At 41.6% G+C, this 8,512-nt stretch overlaps 1 pseudogene; it reads left to right on the top strand.

The window, feature by feature from the left end:
• The first annotated feature begins 257 nt into the window (after window positions 1-257).
• On the top strand, window positions 258-2,631 carry LOC145120474 (subtilisin-like protease pseudogene; annotated as a pseudogene).
• Window positions 2,632-8,512: the final 5,881 nt, after the last annotated feature.

The raw sequence follows: 8,512 nt of genomic DNA, 5'->3' as shown, positions 1-8,512 counted from the left end.
GCAATGGGAAAACATCTCTATCAAGGCAAACGTTGCTCTAATAAGCCTAATTCATTCCTATTTGTAGACGATGGAGTAAGAAGATATTTCATTTTGTGTTTTAACCATTTATAATTAGTTTGTTAGAAATTAATTATCCCTTAACCAATTCCAAAGAAAATGTCACTTTCTATGGGTGCCCACTTGAAATACGAAGCCACTGATCATATACATTCACGACTAAATGCTCTATATATACTTGTTATGAATAACGAAAGAGAGACATCCTTCAACTCTTTCACATTTATTCCTAGCAAGAGATAAGAAATGTTGCCAATTATTTTTTATGTGTTGCTTCTCACTTGCACCACCATCTTCAATGTCTCTCCCACCATGGCTGATAATGAACTCAAAACCTACATTGTTCAGTTAACTTCACCCCAAGGCCAAGACTTTTCTCAACCTCAAGATCGTGAAGAGTGGTACAAATCACTTCTATCTGAAAGTGCTTCCATCTCAAATGAAAAACCGATCATGGTTCATATGTACCACCACGTGATGACAGGATTTGCTGCAAAAATGTCGGAGCATCAAGCAAAGGTGATGAAGAATATGAAGGGAGTTTTGTCTGTAAGACCTGAGAGAGTGTATCAGTTACACACAACTCATTCCCCACACTTTTTGGGCTTACACCAAAACTCAGGGTTTTGGACGGATTCAAACTATGGGAAGGGAATCATAATTGGGATTATAGACAGTGGAATCACTCCTGGGCATCCTTCGTTCAATGATGAAGGGATCCCACCTCCATCGTCTAAATGGAAAGGCAAATGTGAAGTAGCAGGGTGTAATAACAAGCTAATCGGGTTAAGGAACTTTGATCCCTTTAGTAAAACGCCAGTCGATGAACACGGCCATGGAACTCACACTTCAAGTACTGCAGCAGGAAGTCACGTACACAACGCGAACGTATTTGGAAATGCAAATGGCACTGCCATTGGAATGGCACCATTGGCACACGTGGCCATGTATAAAGTGTGCAGTTCAGGTTGTTCAGGAAGCGCCATTGCAGCAGGCATGGATGCAGCTATTGAAGATGGTGTTGATGTGCTTTCACTATCACTTGGTGGAGCTTCCCTCCCTTTCTACGACGATGTTATTGCTACAGGTGCCTTCGTTGCCATGCAGAAAGGGATCTTCGTGAGTTGTTCAGCAGGTAACGGCGGGCCTCGTACTTCATCATTATCAAACGAAGCCCCATGGATCCTTACAGTTGGAGCTAGCACGATTGATAGAAGAATAAGAACAACGGTGTATCTGGGGAACAAAAAGTTGTTCGACGGAGAGGCAATAAACCAACCTAAAGATTTCGATCATAAGCTTCGGCCCCTTGTTTACCATGCAAAAGACACGATCTCAGCAGCATATTGCTTGAATGGATCACTAGACCATATTGATGTCAAAGGGAAGGTGGTATTGTGTGATCAGGGTTCAAGTTCTGGACTTGATAAGAGCAAGGTAGTAAAGGCTGCCGGAGGAGCTGCCATGATTCTTGCTAATCACAAAATTTTTGGCGAGACTACAATCATAGAGCCTAATGTTATTCCTGCATCAATTGTCGGTTACGCGGAAGGAATTCAAATAAAAAACTATTTGAATTCGACTACTTCCCCTGTAGCAACTATCCTCTTTCGTGGAACTATAGTCGGCATAGATACAGCTCCAGAAGTCGCTTCTTTCTCTTCAAGAGGGCCTAACTTGGAAAGTCCTGGAATCCTGAAACCGGATATTATTGGTCCCGGGGTTAACATTCTCGCATCTTGGCCTATATCGATTGATAACAATACAAAGACCAAAGCAACATTTAACGTAATATCGGGCACATCAATGTCTTGTCCTCATCTCGCCGGCATAGCAGCACTGCTAAAAAGCGAGCATCCAGATTGGTCGCCGGCTGCAATCAAGTCTGCAATGATGACCACCGCAAGTCAAGTAAATCTGAAAGGGCATGCCATTGTAGACCAAAAAGACGCAAGATTCCTCCATGCAGACGTGTTTACCATTGGCGCAGGTCACATAAATCCATCAAAATCCAACGATCCAGGGCTCGTGTTTGATATCCAACCCAGTGATTACATTCCGTATCTGTGTGGGTTGGGTTATACTCCCATACAAATCGAAATGATCACTAAAAAGAAAGTTTCATGCTCAAAAACTATACCTGAGGCACAGCTAAACTATCCTTCTTTTGCGGTTTCACTTAAAAAAGGTGATACAAAAACATACTCAAGAACAGTGACTAACGTTGGTATGGCAAACTCGACTTATACCATCGGGGAAATTTCTGTACCACATGGGGTAAAAGCTGAGGTTGCTAGTTTTTCTCAAGAACTCATGTTCACAGCAGTACACCACAAGTTAACATACAATATAACTTTTACTCGGGATATTACGGTTGAGGTGAAGGGTCATTACGGCCAAGGGCATATGACTTGGGTTTCCGGTAAATACTCGGTTAGGACCCTATTTGCGTTCAAGTTTGAATAAGTTTGTATGATGTTTTAAGAATATAAATTATAATATTATATGCAACTTTCGTGTACGTGATCATCGATCTTGTACAGCTTCTTTATATCATAATGGAAAATAAAAAAGAGGTCATTAATACCTTTCAAATTCCTCTTAGTTTTACATTCAATTAATATATGTTAATTAAACTTTTCGGTCGTTGGGCACTTAGGCTATATGGTATCTCTAATTTACAAATTATGCCATGTTTTGAAAACCGGACCGGCCGGTTAGACCGGTTCAACCGGGAGCCGGTCCAAGATCCGGTTCTTAAATGCCAAAAAACTGGTATTCATTTGAACCGGTGAAAACTGGTAAAAACCGGTCCGGTTGCACCGATAAAACCAGTCAAAACCGGAAATTTTAAAAAATATTTATTTTTTCCATTTTTTTGTATTTTTTATATAATTAAATATAATTATGACATTATCCAGTTTTTTCGGTTTTTGAGACCGGTCCGATCGATTGGACCACCTGAACCATCGAACCGGTAAGACGACCGGTTCGGTCTCCGATCCGGTTTTCAAAACCTTGAAATTATGTGATCAAGGCTTGAATTTTTGGTAAAAGGAAGACGGTTTTGAGATTTGTTTGTAAAAAAGGTTTTGTTTTATTATATTTTATTTTATTTTTTTTCAATTTGACTCGCAAAAACGGGGATGCTCCCCCTTATGCCATACCATTAATATAAACTACTGCTGGGCTTCGCTCCGGGTCACAATGATATAAGTGAAGATATTACATCAATCTCTAAATATTATTAAAAGAGAACCCTAAATTCTAATCTTAAGAAATCAGGGTCATTCATTACATTTCAATCCTTAATTTTTCACCCTTGGATCGTTTGCTGACATCATCGTTATTTCTCAAGCACCGTTACACCATTTTCTCTTCTTTCCTTCGTCATCTACCCTAACCTAATCATTCATTTTTTCTTCAATCGTGCCAAAAAACTTATCCCTAATTCACATATACCTCGCCTCTTCAAACGCCTCCAAAAATTTAGAGATTTGTTTAATCGAACAGACAGATGCCAAGTCCATATATCGACATCGCCATAATCTTCTTAGTTTGATTCATCTCTTTTGCTCTAAACCCAATCGCTTCCTTTAATCGATACCAGAAAGGGTCACCCCATCGATTTCATACATTAAATCGATCCTATGTGTTCTTCCCCTCTGCTATGTGTTCTTCCTCCGACGACAGAATCTGGCCTGTAAGTCTCATAATTATGATCGTTGACGCTTTTGATTCTATAACCGAATGGGTTTTTCATCTTTGATGTTTTCATTCAGGAATTGGAGTTGAATTGGAGAATTGTTATGGCAACGATAATAGGGTTCTTGGGTTCTGCATTTGGAACAGTTGGTGGTGGCGGCATTTTTGTCCCCATGCTTACTTTAATCGTTGGGTTTGATACCAATTCTGTTGCTGCTCTTTCTAAGTGTACGTTTTCACTTTCTATTTTCCTATTTCTTATCTAAGTAATGAATATTCAAATCTACAATGTTTCTTGAGTTTTCTAAGAGGGGATTATGTTTCATTTCACAAAAAAGTGATTCTTAACTTTCTGATAACTCATATTTCGACTCATATTTCGAGTAAAATCTTTCTATTTTCAAGGTATGTTCTAACTTATCAAAGTAATTCTGCTAATGGATCTGATTTTGAAGGATTGAATAATGCAATTCAGAGATTAACATGTAATGATGCAAGTGTCTCTGTTGCTAGAGAGAGTAGTACAACACTTGGACTAGGTTTCAGGTAAACCCTACCCCTACCTTCATCGATTTTCATTAAAAATCCAGTTTTGATTTATGGGTTTATTATAAAGATTAATACCCAAATGGAAAATTGTATAAATGACTGAAATACCCTTTTCTAAAACCCTGTTATTAACATTTTTAGTATCTAGGTTTCTTCTTTTTGACGAAATACCCTTAATCTTTATTTTTTTTCTTAATTTCAGCCATTATTGAGCTACCAAAATTGGTTACCATGTATAATTGGCTTACATGGACAAATTTGTCCTGTACCAGTGAATTGCCACCGAATGCTAGGTCTAGTCAGAGTTCCATCCATGATCCCAAGGTCTCCCTCTTTCTATTTGTCTCTCTATGCATACACATACATGTTTATTAGTAGTGGATTCATGTATATTTTATTGTAAGTTGGTTTTCAAGCTGTCCGATGGTTTCAAAATGGACTAACAAGCTAATTTTTAATCAAATCCAACACACCGAAAGCTTTGCAAAGGCATCATATACAACCCTTTAACATGAAAACTTTGTATTCATCTTGTTTGAAAAGAGAAATGAGAAAAGCATAAAGATGGTTTGAAGCTATGCTAAATGGGTCTTGAAATGCTTATATTGTAACATCTGGTTTTCCAGGGAGAAGAGAGTTTTCAAGCAAGGAGTAAAGGAGGGGCATTGGATCTGCTAATACTCGTCCAGGAGCTTCTGTTAAAGGTATCAAGTTCGAACCTTTCCTTCTGATTAAGTAGATGACACTTTTGGGAGATTAGGGCTCATTTTTGTGTATATTTTGGGACTTGAAAGGTTTGGGGTTCATGAGGAAGCTTGAACTCCAGATCTGGACTGTAGGAGACCCTTAACATTTAAAGGTTCAAGCTTTATTCTGATTTGGTGATGTCCTTGTGAGAAAAACCTTTGTTAAGGCATGATCTTGGCATTTCTTGCCCAAAATGCCATGCATGGACGTAAAGTCTATAACTTTACGTGATATTTGAGCCCTGAGAATGTGGATCTGGAGTTTGAGGTAGTGTTCCGACTTAAAATCGTCTGGATGCAAGCTGAGTCTTAATAGACTCGCCGAGTTGATGAGCCGACTAGGCGAGTAGCTTAGGGTTTGTCCCGATGAGTTGAATCACGCTCTAGCTCGATGAGTTAGGGGTTAACTCGACGATCTGGACCTTCCTGAGGTTACTGAGAAACGATGGGACTCGACGAGTCACACGAGTGCACTCGACGAGTCTGGTCAATTTTGGACTGTTGGCTAGAGTTTGACTTCTGTTGACTGTAAGGTCTGGTCAAATGAGTAGTAAAAGTCAGGGAGAGGTAAAATTGTCTTTTACCCATTTAAGGGGCTAAGAGTGTAAGAGAGATCATCGAATAGTGTAATTGAGTGTGAGGGGAGTATTGATTAGAACTATTATCCATGTGATAGGCGGAGGCTAGATCGAGGATTTCGAGCACGACATTTTACTAGCTAGCTTACGAGGTGAGTCTTCTCACTATACTTTACCTTGAGTGGTATTTATGTGTGACCAGAGGGTCTTATGTGCTTACTTGAGTTGTGCTTTATTTATGTGATATATTATGCTAGGCTGAGACCGGACCGGAGGGTCCAACGAGCCATGGGACTGGAGGGTCCCAACCAGACCGGACCGGAGGGTCCAACGAACCGTGGGACTGGAGGGTCCCACCGAGACACATAGACTGGAGGGTCTTACAGTGTTATAGCCTCGAGTGGCTAATATGTTGAATGTGGTATTTTGGGGAACTCACTAAGCTTTGTGCTTACCGTGTTATGTGTTATGTGTTTCAGGTAGTTCTGAGGATCGCGGGAAGGCACCGGCATGATTGTACACACTGGCGAGAGATTGTTATATGATTCTGGGATTTGATTTTATATGTACGGAATTGTTGACATTTGAGATACTTATGATTTTGAGAATATAAAACTGAGTTTTATTGTGTTTGAAAATGAAAAAATTTGTTTGAAAAAGTACGTCGTTACAAGTTGGTATCAGAGCCTTGGTTTGAGGGATTCGGATGCACCTTGTAACATCCCAAGTTCCAGAGCAAGAGATTGGGGGTGTAAAGTGAAAATGGAGGTTTGGACTCGGCGAGTTGGAGGGGTAACTCGGCGAGTCGAGTCGCGTGTGGACCGCGTGAATAAGTGACCCAACTCGGCGAGTCGGAGATGGACTCGGCGAGTCCGTGCTGAAATATGAAACCCTATTTTCAGGGTTTGCACCCTATTTAAAGAACAATATGCCTTCATCTCAGCCTCTATTTTCCCTGAGTGTTCCAGAGAAACCCTAAATCGTGAGAGACTCCATTGTTAAGAAGAGTGAAGCTTGGAGGAAGAAATTGGTGAAGAAAAGTTGGAGGAAGTTGAGGATAGCATCAAGAGAGCTTGTGGATCTGAAGTCTACATCAGTTTAGACTCATCTTTGGGGTAAGAAGTCACCTCCTTAAGCCTTTTTCTTATTGTCATCCATGGTGGTTGTTTTGGGGATTCTTTAGCATGATTGAGATCCATTTTGGGTATAGAGACTAGATCTGAGGTTGCAACTTCAGATCTAGGTTGTATTGGAGCCATGAGGGCAGAAAGCATCAGCCATGGGACTTGATTGAGAGTGCCTTTGTCTAAAAACCTTATTGTAGCTTGGTTGAAGCTTGTTGAGCCTTGTATGCACGTAAAGTTGGAAACTTTACGTGTGAATATGGCCCTAGGGGTCCAGATCTATGTATTGGAAGCAATGAAATGGCCTGAAATCGACTGAATGAAGATGTCACGTTTGGACTCGGCGAGTCACATGGGTGCACTCGACGAGTCACATGGGTGCACTCGACGAGTTGTATGAATTTGTGCATGGACTCGACGAGTTGGAAGAACAACTCGGCGAGTCTGTTGAAGATTGCCTGGGACTCGGCGAGTCTATGCTTGGACTCGGCGAGTCTGGTCGTGGAACCCTAACCTTTTCTGGTTGAGTTGTGAATCGGTGAGTCAAGGGATGACTCGGTGGGTTGAGCAAGAAGGGACTCGGAACTTGTTGGACTCGGCGAGTCTTGGGGCGACTCGGCGAGTTGAGTCGTGACATTGGAGTTTCTGAGCATAGGGACTCGACGAGTCAACGGGTTGACTCGGCGAGTAGGGTCAACCAGGAAGGTTGACTTTGACTGAGGACTTTGACTTGGACCAAGGGTTGACCAGTTTGACTTCCAAGGGTATTTTGGAAATTATTGGTATTTATGGATTTGGTTCTTTGGTAGTGTTCGGTGGTGGAGTTCGTGTCGGTGATCAGAGCAGCTGATCTTAACCTTTCAGTCGGCATTTACGAGGTGAGTTATCCTCACTATATCGACAGGGTCTACGGCACCAAGGCCGGCCCTTTATCGGATGGAAATCTGGGTATTGATTGTTATGTTATTTCTTTGCTATGTTTGCATCCTGGTAGTTAGGATGGTATGCGTTAGAGACATGGTTAAGGTCGGTATCCTGGTATATAGGATGATAATATGCTAGTGACCGGTTAGGTCGGTATCCTGGTTAGGATGTTGCTATGTTATGTGATATGCCGGATCGGTTTGATTAGTTGTGAGATGTTTTATGATTATATGTTTATGTGCACATGGTTGTTGGACTGGGGTTGGGTTGAGGCGGGTCCTGCTTTGTGCTGTAGGCCAACATACCCAGGGCGGACCGGTTAGGCCGAAGGTTCATCGGGTGATATCTAGCTTGTAAGAGACAAGTGATTATGTGATTTGGAAGGATGGAAGTATCATCGGGTGATCATTGGTTGATAAGTGTTGTTATCAGAGAAAGAATTCGGTGGCCGGCTTGAAGCGGTTGTCGTGACTCTGTGAGAAAGAGTTGGACTTTATAAGGGTTTGATAGTAGTGTTAGAGGAACCTGGGTCGGTTGAGACCAGGAGCTATATTATGGGAGTATTGTCTGGGGTGTTGCTGTAGGCTTCGAGGACGAAGCCTAATTTAAGTGGGGGAGAATTGTAACATCCCAAGTTCCAGAGCAAGAGATTGGGGGTGTAAAGTGCAAATGGAGGTTTGGACTCGGCGAGTTGGAGGGGTAACTCGGCGAGTCGAGTCGCGTGTGGACCGCGTGAATAAGTGACCCAACTCGGCGAGTCGGGGATGGACTCGGCGAGTCCGTGCTGAAATATGAAACCCTATTTTCAGGGTTTGCACCCTATTTA

This window comes from Lactuca virosa, chromosome 6, assembly GCF_052849685.1.
Source record: "Lactuca virosa cultivar CGN04683 chromosome 6, Lactuca_virosa_CGN04683_v6, whole genome shotgun sequence".
Classification (NCBI taxonomy): Eukaryota; Viridiplantae; Streptophyta; class Magnoliopsida; order Asterales; family Asteraceae; genus Lactuca; species Lactuca virosa.
The sequence above is the reverse complement of the archived record's forward strand: the minus strand, read 5'-3'. Positions and strand labels throughout refer to the sequence as shown.